Genomic DNA, 17,261 nt, shown 5'->3' with positions numbered 1-17,261 from the left:
CAGTAGAAACTAACAAAATATTGTAAAGTGACGATACTCCAAAATAAATAAATAAAGCAGTAATTTAAAAAAGATAAAGATAAAAAATAAGGCTTAAAATTGGGTAGACTGGCTTCTTCTACTATATTCTTCATTTTCCAAATTCTTTTTGTTCTTCTAGTTCCTTTGTTCTTTTCCATATATATTTTTAAATAATCTGGTCTATACAAAAATTCTTGCTGATGTTTTGATGAGAATAGTTTTAAAGTTATATATCAATTTTGGCATAATTGAAATCCTTACTGTTATGAGCTAAATTGACTCTCCCCAAAATTTATGTGTAGAAGTCTTAAACCCCCAGACTTAACAGTATGATAATGTGACTATATTTGGGATATGGTCTTTAAAGAGGTATTTAAATTAAAATGAGGTAATTAAGATGGGCTCTAATCCAACCTGATTTGCAATTAGGACAGACACACATAGAGGAAGACTCTGAAGGTACAGAGAAGAGATGGCCATTTAGGAGAAAAGAAGAGAAGCCTTAGGCAAAATAAAACCCTGCTGACATCTTGATCATGGACTTTAATAAGCCTCCAGGATTGTGAGAAAATATATTTATTTTATTTATGCTACCCAGCCTTTGATATTTTGTTATGATGGCCCTTGCAAAACTAACAGTTACCAAGCTGAAGCTTCCAATCTATAAACACTGAATGTCTTCCATTTATTTAGAACCTCTTTGATTTTTTTCATGAGCATTTTATAGTTTTTGATGACAAGTCTTGTAAATACTTGATTATTTGGATATATTTCTATATTTCATTTTTGAGTGATTATAAAAATCTCACTGCCCATAGTTAATTCCTAGCAAATAGGTTTACAATTAATATTTTATGTTTGTTTTATATCCTGTATCCTTGCTTAACTTATTAATTCTAAAAGGGTATTTTTTGAGTATATGTGTATTCCTAGACTTCAGTTTGTATATAATCATATCATCTGCGAATAGAGACAATTTTATTTCTTTCTTACCTACATATCTGTCTTTTAATTGTTTTTCTTGCCTTACTGAACTTGCTAGAACACCTCATACTATGTGAAATGAGTGCGGTGAGAGTGAATATCCTTGCCTTGTTCCTGATCTTGAGGAGGGAAATAATTCAGTCTTTCATCATTAAGTATAAGTTAACTTTGGGATTTTTGGTTTTGGTTTTCTTTTTGTTTTTGATTTCCATAGGTGCTGTTTATCAAGTGGAAGAAGTTATTCTCTATTCCTATTTTTCTGAGAGCTTTTTGTTCGTTTGTTGTTTTTACAACATGAATGGTTGTGAAATTTGTCAAACCCTTTTTCTGCATTGAATTATATGACCATGCAATTTTTTTTTCTTTAGGATTGGGTAAATTACATTGATAATTCTTGAATATTGAACAGGCTTTACATGCTGAGAATGAATATCAATTGGTAATGGTGTATAATTATTTTTATATATTGCTAATTCTATTATTAATATTTTGCTAAGGATTTCTACATTTATTTTATGATGGAAATTGGTGTGTAGTTTTCTTTTTGTGTATTGTGTTTTTCTTGTTTTGGTATTACTATAATAATACCGTCATAGCAATAGAAATAAAAATCCAGTATTTTACTTCAAAAACTGTGATCCTCATGAACAAGATCTGTGATTTCTGTCATTAAAGATGTGGGGATAGGGAACTAACAAGCCATTATTTTTAAGTTTAACACTTGTAATTTATTGTCTGGAATCGTATGATCATTTATCATATGTGATTGCCAATAGGTGAATTTTACAACTACAGTAAGGGGTGGTGGGGAAGTACAAAGAGATTCTTCGAATACCAGACACAAAACTGAATTTCTGTGTAATTTAGAACAAATTGATTTAACCTAATGGAATTGAAATCTCTATGCTGTAAAATGGGAATTATGATGCCAACTATTAACAGTATTGGGGAAATCAAATGAAATAATATAAGTAACATCTTGTAAGAACATAGATTTTTTAATAAGCTCGGTGAGAAATTAACTGTATCTCTATTCTCTATCTATCATCTATAGAAATAGAAAAAAATAGAAAGATCGGTGTGGGCTGGGGATAAACAGGATTTCCACTTCCAACATCCATCATGTCCTTAAAAGAGAATGTAGACTAGGCTTTGGTGGGTTTGACAGGAAAGTCAGAATCCAAGTTGCTCATAAATATTTCACAGGAAGGACATAGATGCTGCTTAAAGTTCTTTCTGAATGGTGTTAGGTGACTTGATTCTGAAAAAGCTTTGAGCTTAGAAAAAATGAGCTTTGCGTATTGACAAGAGTCCTCACATGGGAACAGAGTCAAAATTAACAGACTCTGCAACCCAAAGGAGGCTGGCTGAATATTCCCGCTACCTTTGCTCTGATCATGTGACCATCTCACGCTTCTGTCACTTTCATTAAATAAAAATTAATCTTAACATATTTGGGCAGGAGTGGGGGTGGGTTGGCATGGGTGTCTACTCTTGTCAATTTAAAAAATATCCTTTAGTTCTCATCACCTAATCAGTTGATTTCAGCTCCATTTTCTCCCTTTTCTTTCTTTATCACTGCCTAACCTTGTCCCCTAGGAGTTTCAGACCTTGTTATTCATAAATGGCATAACTTCGTGCACCCTTTTCCTTTTTACTCAAAAGTTTTCTTTAAAATCAAAGGATTACCTGGCTGATTATAAAATTCTTGCATCACATATTCTTCCTCTTAGTATATTTTAGATACTGATCAAACTGTCTCCTTGCATGAATATTACTGTGAAGATGTCGAATCCATCTTGATATTTCACACTAGTAGGGGGCATGATTTTTTCCCCTCCTACTCCTAGGATTCTTTCTTTGTACCTGAATTTTAACATCCTTACCAGAATATGCTTTGATTTGGAATGGTAGGTATGAATGTTAGGTTTCATTATTTCTTGGAAATCTATGAGCCCCTTCAGTCTACACATTCAACTTGTTTTTATTTCAGAAAAATGTTGAAAAAATTATACTTTAGACTCTTTCTATATTTTCATTTGCTTAGTTCTTCTTAAAAATATCAATAATGCATGTTAGATATACCTTTTTAAAGTCTAGCGTTCCTTCTGTGATCATGTTTACATTCCCCTTTCTCTCTCCCTGCTCCACCTCCCTCCCTCCCGCTCTTTCTTTCTCTCGGAGTCACCCTCATAACTACTTATAAACATCTAACTTTTTCCACCTATAACGGGCATTATTCTCTACACTGGCTTTTCATTTTTTGTCATATTGTGACATTTTGCAACTCAATTCTATATTCTTTGGACATCCTATAAAGTCTCTTTGGAATACTTTTTTCTCATTGTTCAAATTTCACTTATTACTTATAAAGATGGTATTATCTATACCTTCTGTGAGAATAATGAGAAGCATTTCTTTCATTCCTTTGTTTTACTGTAACCATCTTTTTATCAGAAATGACCGTTTACTGATTTAAAGAAAAATGTTTTGTGCATAGAGCACATATCATTTCCTTTCTAAGTATGATCCATCTTTGAATTATTTTTGCTGCTTGCCAGAGATGTTGACAACTATGGTAACTGGGACTATCTGGGGCGTGGATTCAGAGGTGTTGACTCCAAACTTTTCCTCAACAAATTGCTTGGGTGACAGAAAAATCTTCTTTGGTATTCAGCGTACATTTGGCAGATGTGAAAACCATTCAGTATTTAAGGATGGGGAAATTTATAGCTGATCACGGGTGACTAGAGTGATGGAATGGCTAAAGGCGTTAAGGGAAGAGGAGGGTTGTTCTTCATAGATCAAGAAACTGTCACTGCCTTAGGCTACAGCTCATGTGACCATTTTCGCCCCAGAGCTGCTGACAGTATGAGGGGTAAGCTCTCTGTGTCTGCTATGTTAGAAATGTATTTTGCTATTAAGCAAAAACCAGGAGCCCACTCTACCATTGCTGCTAAATTACTCTCAAAGTTGCTGACATTCACTGCTGCCTAAAATCACCTTTAAAAAAACGGCTTTATAAAATATAGGTTAAATATTATAAAATTCACCCATTTCGCGAGCATTTAATTCAATAAATTTTTGTATATTGTAGAGCTGGTCTGCCTTTCTTTGCCTCCACCCCTGCATGCTCTTCTCCTAGAATGGAGGTTCCATGCCAAGAAGACCATGAGCAAGATGCCTTCTTTTGTCGTTATGGTCCTGCTACTGTCACAGCCCCTAGGTGCTGAAAGAAACTGAAATAGCAAAGTAATATTCTGTTTCTTCTTTCTTCCTTCTAAATTCCATCTAGTGCCTCCAATTGGCAGAAACCAAGAGAAATTCAGAAAGCTAGGTTGTCTGAAATACGTGGCTTGCATGTTTATCCCTCAAAAGTACAGAAGAAAGTGCAGAAAGGAAAGTGTAATATTGAGAGCCCATCATGTTGAAAGCTAGAGTATCCAGAGCACCCCTCAACTTATAAAATCATGGATTGCCTCCTCTATTCCTGTCTTAGCCCATTCAGGCTGCTATAACAAATTACCGTAGACTGGGTGACTTATAAACAACAGAAACTTATTTCTCACACTTCTGGAGGCTGGGAAATTCAAGATCAGGTGCCAGCAGGTTTGGTGTCATTCATTCATGAGGGATCTGCCCTTATGACCTGATCACCAACCAAAGGCCCCACCTCCAAATGACATCCCACTGTAAATTAAGTTTTAACATATGAATGGGGGCACTAACATTTAGTCTATGGCAATGCTTTTCCTTCTCTCCTCTATTCAGCTCTCAGTGAAGTAACTTTCAGGCTAGGAAAGAAAGTGTACAGATGGTTTTATTTATTTTTATTATTTATTTGTTTTTTATTTGCCAGGTATCTGCTTTTCTGTCGCAAATATCTGGGTCCCAACAGGATATATTCCACAGTACCCAGAGCCTTCCTATAACTCTTGATGTCTTAACTGTCATTTTGTAGAGATTATGCAGAATAAGATACTTAATTTTTTTTTTGGAAATGTACAAATATCTTGGAGACTGAGGAAGTTTGTGAAAATAAATATCATGCACTCTTGTTTAGGTTAATATTTCACATTTTTTAGCTAGTATAATTCTATTTGTATATTGAAGGGTTTTTTTTCTATTATATTAAATCTTGAATTTTCTACTATTCTTTTGTTCTTTTAGGCATTTGACAGGGGTCGAAAAGATGAGATTGAAATAAAATGCTTTTATTCCACTGATTTTTAACAGAAAATTTGCATTCTCTACTTCCAGCCTGTCTGAAACCAGTTTCTAATTGTCTCTCAGGAGAAACAATACTGTTCTTTCACCCAGTACTTTTTGTTTGTTGTTGTTGTTCCAAAGTTAATATCATGGGTCTGTCACATAAACAAAATTATAAATTGCAAGTCATTAAGGTATGGTGAATGCCCATCTGTGTAAGAACATGTCAAAGAAATGTTTACCCAGTTGGAATATCACTGGCCAATCTACTATCTACTACTGTATATAGTATGTGTATTAATATCCTAGCGCTGCTATAGCGAAATACTACAAGTATATGACTTAAAGCAACAGAAATTTATTTTCTCACAGTTCTGGTGGCTAGAAGTCTGGAATTGATGTGTCAGCAGTGCCAGGCTCCCTCTGGAGACTCTTGGGAAGAATCCTTCATTGCATCTCCCTAACTTCTGATGATCATTGGCAAATACTTGGCATGCCTTGACTCGAAGTTTCATCCCTCCAACCTCTGTCTCCACCATCATATGGCCCTTTACCCTGCGTGTCTACCTCTCTGTGTCTCTTTCTCCTTATAAGGACACTAGTCATTGGACTTAGGGCCCACCTCAGTCCAATATGACCTTACCTTAAGTTGGTTAAATCGCAGAGACCCCGTTTCCAAATAAGGTCACATTCACAGGTGCCTGGGTTCAGGACTTCAATATATCTTTTGGGGGGACACAATTCAGCTCACAACAGTACTAGATATTATTAGTAGCATGGAGCTGGAAGATCTGGTAGATTTTTAGACCAATGGCAGCCAACATATAGTATATTGATATTTATATCAAACTGACTAAAATTACCTTAAAATTTCCAAAAATGAATAAATCTTCAACTTTGAAACTACTCACCTGCTTATTCCATTTTCTATTCAAAATAAATATACAAAGTATGATGTGTGTGTGTGTGTGTGCACATGCTATATGTATCTACATAGATTTATGTGTAGGACTTTTCAGAATCCTCATTTCTAATTTACAATTGTAAAACTGAATTCTGAAGCTTAGACTAGACAGAAATCAGGGCTTCACGTTGAGGTGGTAAAGTTACACATACATCAATTCTGATAACTAAATTATTCAACCAATTACTTTTTTTTCTTTTTTAAATTGAGATACTATTGACATATAACACTGTGTAATTTTAAGGTGTACAATGTGTTGATTTGATGCATTTATATATTGCAATATGATTACCACCATAGTGTTACCTAATACTTTTAATGTGTCATATAATTATCACTTCTTTCTTTGTGATGAGAAGAATGAAGATCTAGTCTCTTGGTAAATTTGAAGTTCATAATACAGTATTGGTGACTATAATTACTATGCTCTACATTAGAACTTCAGGATTTATTTATCTACTAGTTTTAAGTTTGTATCCTTAAATAACATCTCCCCAATCCCCCAACCTTCAGCCCCTGGTAATCACTATTCTACTCTCTGTTTTTACAAGTTTATCTTTGTTAGAATCCACAAATAAGTAATATCATACAGCATTTAATCTTCTTCTGTCTGACTTAGCTCATTTAGCATAATAAATCAGGGTCCATCCATGTTGTTGTAAATGGCAGAATTTCTTTTTTTTTATGGCTGAATTATATATATATATTATAATATTAATTATAATATAATATAAATATATATATATACATACATATATATTTTACATCTTATTTATTCATCCATTGATGGACACTTCAGTTTTTTCATATCTTGGTTATTCTGAGTAAAGTTGCAATAATGACAGAAGTGCTGATACCTCTTTGATACCTTATTTTGCTGGGAAAAGAATACTCTCTTCGACAAATGGTGTCTGGAAAACTGGATAACCACATGGAGAAAAATGAAATTGTACCTCTATCTTATACTCCTCATAAAAATTAACTCAAAATGGATTAAACACTTCAACATATGACCTGACTATAAAACGTCTGGAAGAAAACATGTAGGGAAAGCTCCTTAACATTGATCTTGGCAATGATTTTTTGGATTTGACACCAAAAACACAAGCAACAAAAGCAGAAATCAACAAGTGGGACTATATCAAACTAAAAAGCTTCTTCACAGCTAAAGAAACAATCAACAAAATGAAAAGGCTACCTACAGAATGGGAGAAAATTTTTGCAAACCATATACAGAGTAAAGGGTTAATGTCCAAAATATATAAGGAACTCATACAACTCAATACAAAATAATCCAACTAAAAAATGGGTAGAAGAACTAAGTAGACATTTTCCTAAGAAGACACCCAAGTGGCCAACAGGTACATGAAAAGATGCTCAACATTCAATCTGGAACAATTCTTGAGTGTACAAATCCTTCACCTCCTTGAACAAACTTATTACCAAGTATTTTATTCTTTTTAATGCAATTGTAAATGAGATCGTTTTCTTAATTTCTCTTTCTGATAGGTATTATTAGTGTATAGAAACACAACTGACCTTTGTATATTGATTTTGTTATCTTGCAACTTTACTGAAACTGTTTATTAGTTATAACAGTCTTTTGGTGAAGTCTATTATAAATATTATATCATATCATCTGCAAGCAGAGACAATTTAAATTATTATTTTCTGATTTGAATGCTTTTTATTTCTTTTTCTTGACTAATTGCTCTGACTAGGACTGCCAGTACTGTGTTAAATAATAGTGAGAACAGGCATTCTTGTCATGTTCCTGATCTTAGAGCAATAGCTTTCGGCTTTTCATCACTGATTGTGATGTTAGCGGTGGGCTTGTTATACGGCCTTTATTATGTTGAGATAAATTTCTTCTATATCCACTTTGTTAAGAGTTTTTTATTAGGAAAAGATGTTGAATTTGTCAAATGCTTTTTCTGCATCTATTAAGATAATCACAGGATTTTATCCTTTATTTTGTAATGTGGTGAATCACATTGATTAATTTGCAAGTGTTGACCCATCCTTGCATCCCAGAAGCAAAGCCCACTTCATCATGGTGTATGATCCTTTTAATGTACTGTTGAATTTGATTTACTAATATTTTATTGGGTAATTTTGCATTTATGTTCATCACATATATTGACCTGTAATTTAATTTTTTTGTATATCCTTGTCTGGCTTTGGTATCAGGTAATGATGGCCTTGTAAGATGAATTTCAAAGTGTTCTTTCCTCATCTATGTTTTGGAGAAGTTTGAGAGGGAATAGTATGACTTCTTATAATATCTGGTAGAATTCACCAGTGAAACCATCTGGTCCTATAACCAAAGATAGGAAATCTGAGAGGAATGAAATATTATGATAAAACATCATAGCCTAATTGAAGTTGGGGGACAAAGTCTTGGTTGCTGTGACGGTAAATTACTCTTAGTTTGAGTAAGAGCTTCTCACATACCACTATGTTCTATTTAAACATGACTAGGATTTCGGGTGATCCTATGACCAGAGCTACTCATCGTCAACTGGGCATAATCATATCATTAAGCCATAAAGTCACAGCAGAAGTTGACTATATAATGAAAATGATACCTTCAGGATTAGGCCAAACAGTTTGAATTTGACTTCCTATCTTCTAACTGTATTTTTTTTTTCTTTTCTGTCATTATCCAAGATAATTTTCTTTCTCATGAGTAGTCCTAAATGGTTTCTTTACAAATCTATCATGGTAGTTTTGATATTAATTTGGGGGATGGAAATAGCAATAATAATAAATGTATGTAGGGCATTCCAGTGACTTCTGGAGAGACATGTTCTCCTGATCTGAAAGGCAACAGGAAAAGGAGAGAGAGGGCACAGCCTCTGAATGTTTTTATGCTTTTGCAGAAATGCGGTTACCATAGAAATTCAATGCAGAGTCATGTTAAGGGGTTAAAATATACAAGCAACCCATCTTAAACATACTACATAAGGAAAAATCTGAATTTTGTTATATCTAGTGTAACACATTTAAATTAACATTACTATCAAACACTCAGTAATTTGGCATTGTAAATCTCTTAAAAACAAAATTATCATCAACTTCAAACAAATAAGTCTCTCACAGCTTAAAAACAAACAAACAAACAAAAAATGGGGCCTCACGTTAAGATTCAATGTGACTTTTTTCAATTTTGAAAAACTTATGAGTTTAATAGGAGTTAAGAAGAGGAAGGACAGGGGAGAGCTTGCTAAAGGATTTCTTCCTGGGGTGATGCAAATGTTCCAAAATGAGATAGTGGCGATGCTTGCAGAACTCTGTGAATATACCAAACAATGAACACTTAAGCACTAATGCTAAACATTGCACACTTTAAAGTGGTAAAATGTATGGTAAGTAAACTATATTTCCATAAAGCTGTTACTTTGAGAAAAAACAACTTATAATAGGCAGTCTCTTCCTGGGTGCTGGCATTGTATATAAAGATCGTATATTACCTAGTTCCTGAAATGTGACCACTTTTCTCTCTAATCAAACTCAGGAGTATATTTTTTCTCTTTGAGTAAAATTAAAACAAAATTTTAAAAAGTAAATGATTCAAAACACAATTTAATTTATACCAGAACATGAATTTTATTAATTTGTAATTAATTTAAAAAACTGATTAAGACTGTAACTCTTAAATTTTTACCTATATTTACTTATTCTGTTTCCTTATCCATAAAATGGGGGCATTTATCATATAATAAAAAAAATGGAAAGCAATTAGAACTTTTCCTAGTGCCTAGAAGGTGCTTTGTAAATATTTATTATTATTAATAAGTAATGCACAGGCCATATTCACTTCTCCAATAGAATATTTTTATACTTTACCAAATAAATTTCTTATTTTCCAGTAAGTATTATTTTTTCCTCAATTTTTTTCACAAGCTGTCCACTCGAGAACACAAGAATTTTAAACACCAATCTTCAGCTCAATTAGTTTATAAAGTAGGTGTGAAGTCACAAAACTTCAAGATATTGTTTATTTTTTTCAGAAGTCACAGGTCTTTTCAAGAATTAGGAGGTTCCCATCACATATGAAAACAAAGTAACATTGTTAAAAGAATACCATTCAACTGGCATAAACATTGAAACATTCTTCAGTTTTATAATTTAGTGAATTCTAAGCTCCTATTTACCATTTCCACACCTAAAATCTTGATATTAATCCAATTCCTCATGCTCAGTTCAGTAATGATTATGCATTCTCATTATGAAATTTGGAACTTACCCAGTTGTACCTGTGAGTGGATGGATGCAGCAACCCCAGCCAGACAGAGGGGTGATTACCAAGGTCTCAGTCCCTTTAGAAATTTAAGTTTGGGCCACAACAGGGCCAGATTCATGGGCATTTGACCTGGGCAGTCCCACAGGTCAAATGAAGGGCCCCATACTTAAAAGAACCTCATGCTTGGTCTATTGCTCTGCTGTCACTGTTTTGAAATTCTTAGTAATTTTTGAACAAGGAGGCCTACATTTCATTTTGCACTGAACACAGAAAATTATATAGCTAATCCTGGGTCATAAAGCCAGGTAAGCTACCAAATCCTGTGGTAATAATTAAGGGTAGGAGGAAGTTAGTATAGGTGTTTGAGGAGGGAGAGGATGAGTATTAATGGTACCCTGAACCTACCTGCAGCAATGGTGTCTGTACCTCTTCTCACTAACCTCTCATAAGTTTCTCCTCAGAAACACGGACAAGAACTACGGAGGAGGGACTTCCCTGGTGGCACAGTGGTTAAGAATCTGCCAGCCAATGCAGGGTAAACGGGTTTGAGCCCTGGTCCGGAAAGATCCCACGTGCCGCGGAGCAACTAAGCCCGTGTGCCACAACTACTGAGCCTGCACTCTAGAGCCCGTGAGCGACAGCTACTGAGCCCTCATGCCTCAACTACTGAAGTCCGTGTGCCTAGAGTCTGTGCTCCACAACAAGAGAAGCCACTGCAATGAGAAGCCCGCTCATCACAATGAAGAGCAACCCCCACTCGCCGCATCTAGAGAAAGCCTGCACACAGCAACAAAGACTGGACACGGCCAAAAATTTAAAAAAAATTAATTAAAAAAATGATTCTGGTTCAAAAGAAAAATGCATATACAAAGCTTAAAAAGAAAATGATGAAGGAGCTGTTTTCCAAACCTCATGCACAGAGAAGAGAATCTGTATGAAGCAAGGGATGGATGGGAGGTGTCTTGCTTACATCTCTATTCAAGGAAGACTTCTGCAGGAAGGATAGCTGGTTGACAGCCTCCAGCTGCCCCAAGATTGGCCAATGTGTTCTTGCCAGACTGCTTCCCCAGTGACTAAGCACTATGACGTACTAGAATCACTATATTCCTGCCCACCCCTAGATTCCTACAATCCCTGTAATGGTAGACTTTGCTTAGGGAGTCTGATTACCTAGTCAGTTAGCTAGCATCCTCTCTCTCTCTCTTTCAAATATATATATAATCGCTATTGGGATCATGGGTAAATTTTTATTTCTTTCACCCTGCTTTGCTTATGTGTATATTATTTTTTTCTGCAAATGCATGTGCTACTTCAAGGACTTATAATATTGTTGGAAATCATCAAGAATAACACATTTTGTGATCTGTTTGAAAGGAATAAATGATTTCACCCACCTACATTTACTGACTACTCATGAAATGTAAAGCTTCACCTTACTTTACCCTATCATCAGAAAAATGATTCCAGTTTTGGTACAAAAGGATACTTCCAAGTATCCTTTCTGCAAGGTTGTAGAAAAGCAGCCTCATGTATATTACATGATAGCTTTTACATGAATTACTGCTGCTGCAAATCAATGGGCAATGTATGTGGACAAATACTCAATGTTTTAATGTTTTTTTAAGTATAGGTTGCACTTTTGCATTTCATGGTGCCTTTTAGAATTAACTATATCTTTTTTATTTTTTCTTTAATGTCACAAACTATGTTTTGAAATATTCAAACACATGAGAAAAAGGCTTATTGAAGTAAATATTCTGCAATTAGTATTTCTCATGCCACTTATACCATGATTACATGAAATGTAAAATCACTGCTTTTGAGTATTAGGAAAAAAATAGAAGGAATCATAATTATAGGCAAGTTTTATTAGGAAATGTTTAGGTTAACTCTGAAATTCAAGTATAAATAAGATTTTTTTAAATCTCAGTTTATAGTTATCACAAGTATGTGTGATAAGTTTTGCTAACCAGTAAATTGGGGTGGTCCTTGAATCTTCCTTTGGCAGTTCCTCCCCTTCATTTCAAATCAATCAGAAAGTCTTACAGACTCTACGTCCTAAACCTATCTTGAAGCCCTCTCCTCCACCCTATTTCTGCTGGCATTGGGCTCATGCTCATTTTTTCTTCATTTGAGTGCTCACATTCTGGCCTCCCTTCTGACTCTCCACATTGTTGCCAGTGTGATTGTTCTGAAATGGAAATATGGTCATTCCTCTGCAATTCACATGTCATTGAGTTCCCAGAGCCTAGCTTGAAGTCAAATAATTGTTGGCAATATATTTGAGAACTTTTTTGATCTTACTCCTGCTTGCTTCTCAGACTCATCCTTGTCTGTCTACAAGACCTCTCTGCTCTGGCTCTGAATTCCCTGTCATCATTCAAAAGTTCCATGAGTTTTCACAGCCCTGCAAGTTGCATCTTCCGTTGCCACTGCCTGGAATATATTCCCCTCAGCCCAATCCTGAAAAATATAACTCATTTCTCTTTTTTCACCTATATTTTTTCTTAAGTTCATGATTAACATTGCCATTTTACAAAACCTCAATGCAAAGAATTTAATTTGCACACCATAAAATAATTTAATATTTCTGTATAAAATATTCTTTTATTTCCCATTTCAGAATAACTAAACCATAATATCACATGACAGTTTTTCTCAGCTATTTCACTGATTTTCCCCCAGCAGATAAACAACTTACCTTGAGTTAAACACTTTCTCCTCTGCCCTTTGCTGCATGCCGAATAAAGCTCTAATAAACATCTTCAGGTATTGCATGTGGCAAACATTCTAACATGTCCAGGAAATTCTTAAAGCCAGAGACTCTCTTTGCTCGTTTCCATTCCCTAAATGTCTTGGATACTTGCTACATGGCAAGTACTCATGTAATATTTGTTTAGAGAATGAAAGATAGCAAATAATTGAGAATAAAACTTGATTTTTTAGTGTTATTTTGAAATTTTTTATCAAAATGACAGAACATAGCTATTCAGTTATACATTTATCCTTGGTCATGTTCTTGCTTAAATAGTGTAACTATTAACATACAGTTCACTCCAACAGCATTTTTATTTTCCTACGTATTAGGTATTTTGTTGTTTGCTTGGGAAACTCAGATAAATACAACGCTGACTCTCTATTCAATGTTTTCTTATTATAAGTGAGTGATGAAATAATAGTTGGCACTATTCACTGTACTCTGTGCCACCTACTATTTAATCACCTAATAAGATACTTCGAGGTGAAATTTAATCATCAGCAGTCTTATTTTGTGTATGTGTGTAAAATAATTTAAATGCATTCAAAATATGCATTGTGTTGTGGCAATGTAGGTAAATTTATGTATAAAAATCATTGGATATAATGGTTATTCAATTAATATTTTGGATTGATTGAATATATCACTAACATGAATGAGTAATTCATACTACTATAATCCTTTCATTTCAGTTGAGCTCTCTATATTTTTTTCTTTTCTGAAGAGAATGGCACTTCAGTATAATCACAAAAAGAGTGAATAGATGGGATTGCATAGTCTCAATCAACCTACTTTTTACATGCAAAAAATTTAAAAACACATAATTATAAATTTCGTATATTTCACAGTAAACATTATTGTTCAAATCTTAGAGTTACAACAATATAAAATGTTAGTAAAATCAATGTTTTGTTGAAATTATAGTAATTCATGTAAGATTTTTTAGAAACTGACACTAGTGGAAACTCTGAAGTAGTGTAGTTTTTTGGCATTTATTTTTCAAACTTCCAATTGGAAGCTCAATCACAAAGGACCATCCACAGAGCCACACACTATCTACCCTGATTGCATCTCATGATCCTTACTTCCCTGCCTCCACTAAAACACTGAGTTCTTAGTAGTAATTTTTCAGGGTTTTGATCTCTGATCTGTGCCTTATAATTTGATGAAAGTAATTTTTGAAAGGTTAATATGTCAAGACATTTTTTGCAAATGTTCTAAACAGGTTCTCTTGTATTACTATGATTATTAGTTTCATAATGTTGCCATAACAAATTGCCACAAATTCAGAGACTTAACACAGGCATTATCTCACAGTGCCTTCACAGTCTGAAGTCTAGCTTCCTTGGGTCTCAGAAGGCTAAAATCAAGGTGTCTACATGGCTGTGTTCCTTTCTTGATGCTTTAAGGCAGAATCCACATCCTGGCTTGTGTGAGTGATTGGCAGGATTCACTTCCTTGTGGTTGTAGGGCTAAGGTCCCTGTTTTCTTGCTGGTATTGCTGGTTGGCTAGACATCCGGGATCTTAGCTTCTAGAGGCTGCTAGCATTCCTTGGCTCCTGGTCCCATTCCTCCATCTTCAAACCAACAAGAGTGGGTCAAGTCCCTTTCATGCCTCAAGTCACTCAAGCTTCATCTCTTTGACTGATGATTCTGTCTTCCTCTTTAGCTTTTAAGGGCTCATATGATTACATTAGGTCCACTCAGGTAATCCAGGATAACCTTCCTAATAGAAAGCAACTGATTAGTAACCTTAATTCCATGTGAAAGACTCTTCTCAGCAGTATCTGTATCAGTGCTTTACTGAACAGCTAGGAAACAAAAAATCTTGGGGAGATATTTTTACAGTTCTGTCAACCACTTCATGTAATGATTTTTTTTTTCCTTCTGGAAAGCATATTGAATAAGTTAACTAAGTAAATATTGAGCATTTTTTTAGCACTTTATCCTATGATGGTTTTCTTTTTCAAAGAAAGAGTACAAACAAGGGAGAAAAACATAAAAGAACATTCTTCATTCTAAGTCTCTCTCTCTCTCTCTCTCTCTCATTCTCTCTCATCCTCCTCTTCTCTCTTAGTTGTTTTGTTGCTGTTATAAGTTTTTCTTAAACATGCAGCTTCTGACCAATGCCATTGAAGGCCCAGGTACATTCTATCTTCCTGCTTCGCCATTTTTAGCATGTGGATTCCATTCTCCCATTCATAGTATGGTTGATAATCTTCTAACAACCTGCCATTATTCCAAGCATAAAGAAGAAGAAAGGGTGGAAAAAACATAAAGTGCCTAAGGGCAAAAGCATAACTGCCTGCCTATGGAGCCTCACCATTCTTCAAAACATTCCCAAAAGCTCAACTCAGTGACTTGTTTCCATCTAATTGTTGGAATCATGCTACATTGCTTTCCTTAGATGAAAGAAGACTAGGAAAACAGTGGGGCTGAATAGACTGGGTTGATGAACACCATTGTATCTGACACACTATCATCAGACAGAAGATAGCATGGTTTATATTTGAATATTTCTTGTCTAACATTGAACAGAGAAAATAAGGAAATTTGTGCTCATCCGACTGAACTGTGCCTTGGTGTCCTGAAATTAATTTTATGTGGATTGAAGAAATCAATAATCACTAAATTTCAGAATGGAATTTCAATTTTCATTTAGTAAATCCTAAACCATATGTAATATTTGTTTAAATTGTTAATCTTTCTCAAAAACTATTGAAGTTTTTAATGTTAACTTTATGGGATTAAGCCAAAGATATCAAGAGTGTTAGAAATTCCATACCCTATATATTGTGAAGTGTGGAATGGTATGAATATATGATCTTTTGTCTTATCACAAATTATAATAAATAAGCTTTTAACTTGACTATCTGTTAAGTTCTGTAGCTTTTCTAAAATTAGGATTAAGTTAAATTTGAGCTAATATATTCTAATCCATGTAAAATTTACATATCTGGTTTTGTGACTTTTTGTGACTATCCTTCAAATCAGCATTTCTATAGCAGAGCCTATCTACCAGAAACAACAAAATTTAAGGCATGTTATTTTGTACTTTCAGTGATCTTCGTCCTTGCACTTAAAAAAACTCCATATCAATATACGTTAATGGGAAGACTTTGTAATGTAACAAAATAATCAACAATGTTTTTTTACTTCACTATTCTCTTGTCTGGGTGGCATAGTGTAGATGATGGGTAATAAAAAAAAAAATGAGATTCAAAGCAATTATTTTCCAAACTGCTGGCATTGAAAAAATTGTAGTCATTTGGAAACATTTAGGGCTCTGAGCCAAATGAACTTACTATTATATAAAATGCAAGAATCAAAATACATAACAGTAATCCCTGAATGTCAAGGGCAAATCACTTAGCTATAATAATTTTAAGTCCTTGAGCATTTATTATAAAGCATACTGACAATGTGAATATACACCTGGCTATATATCTCCCAATAACACATTGATTTTCAGCTATTTCAATAATGGAATAGATCTCAGCATAGGACTGTTCTATGATAGAAGCAATCATTCTAAGTAAGGTATGTATTTAAGGTTATGTCAAGTTGTGAGAAACTTACTAAGTACTTCTGTTTAAAAAGTTCCCTGTTTAATATGTTAAAACTTTGTTTACAATATTCCAAGGGTATTTTATTCCAAAGGTCTTTCATCATAAAATATTTTCAGTGTAACATTTACTATTATGTGACAATTCAAGCAGGTAATACATACTTAAGAATTTACAGTTTGTCAGAGTCAGATGTGAAGTTGTCTTTCTTAGAAAGTGACATCTAAGAGAAGACTAATGTTCCAAATAATACAATAGTACTGCTATATACAGAAAAAAACACGTTCTTAAAACAACACAAAACAAAACAGAATTGGTAGGATGCTAGAAGAGCAGACACTTGAAGAAGGATGATTGCAGGCTGGCAATGCCATGTGAAACAACACTGCACTGAAGAAACTGGAGGAGTCTGCATGCCCTGAAGGACTCTTTCATGAACCCCATTGGCCTCTCACAGCAAAGGGTCTGAAAAATCTACTAAGAAGTGCCTATGGTGATACAGACTGGAGAGGG

General features: G+C 34.4%; 1 protein-coding gene across 1 annotated transcript in view; it reads left to right on the top strand.

The window, feature by feature from the left end:
- The window catches only part of LOC149743971 (uncharacterized), a 37,630-nt gene extending 21,579 nt beyond the window's left edge, over nucleotides 1–16,051 (top strand). The window contains exon 5 of the mRNA XM_089905931.1: nucleotides 10,886–16,051. The gene's annotated coding sequence lies outside the window, so the exon portion shown is untranslated. The remainder of the gene's footprint in view (nucleotides 1–10,885) is intronic.
- Nucleotides 16,052–17,261: the final 1,210 nt, after the last annotated feature.

Source organism: Delphinapterus leucas, unplaced genomic scaffold (genome assembly GCF_059928025.1).
Source record: "Delphinapterus leucas isolate spDelLeu-1000000601 "Yukka" unplaced genomic scaffold, BTC_Dleu_Yukka2 spDelLeu_asBTCV2_sq40, whole genome shotgun sequence".
In the NCBI taxonomy this organism is placed as follows: domain Eukaryota; kingdom Metazoa; phylum Chordata; class Mammalia; order Artiodactyla; family Monodontidae; genus Delphinapterus; species Delphinapterus leucas.
Note: the sequence above shows the minus strand (reverse complement) of the source record. Positions and strands in the feature narration are given on the sequence as shown.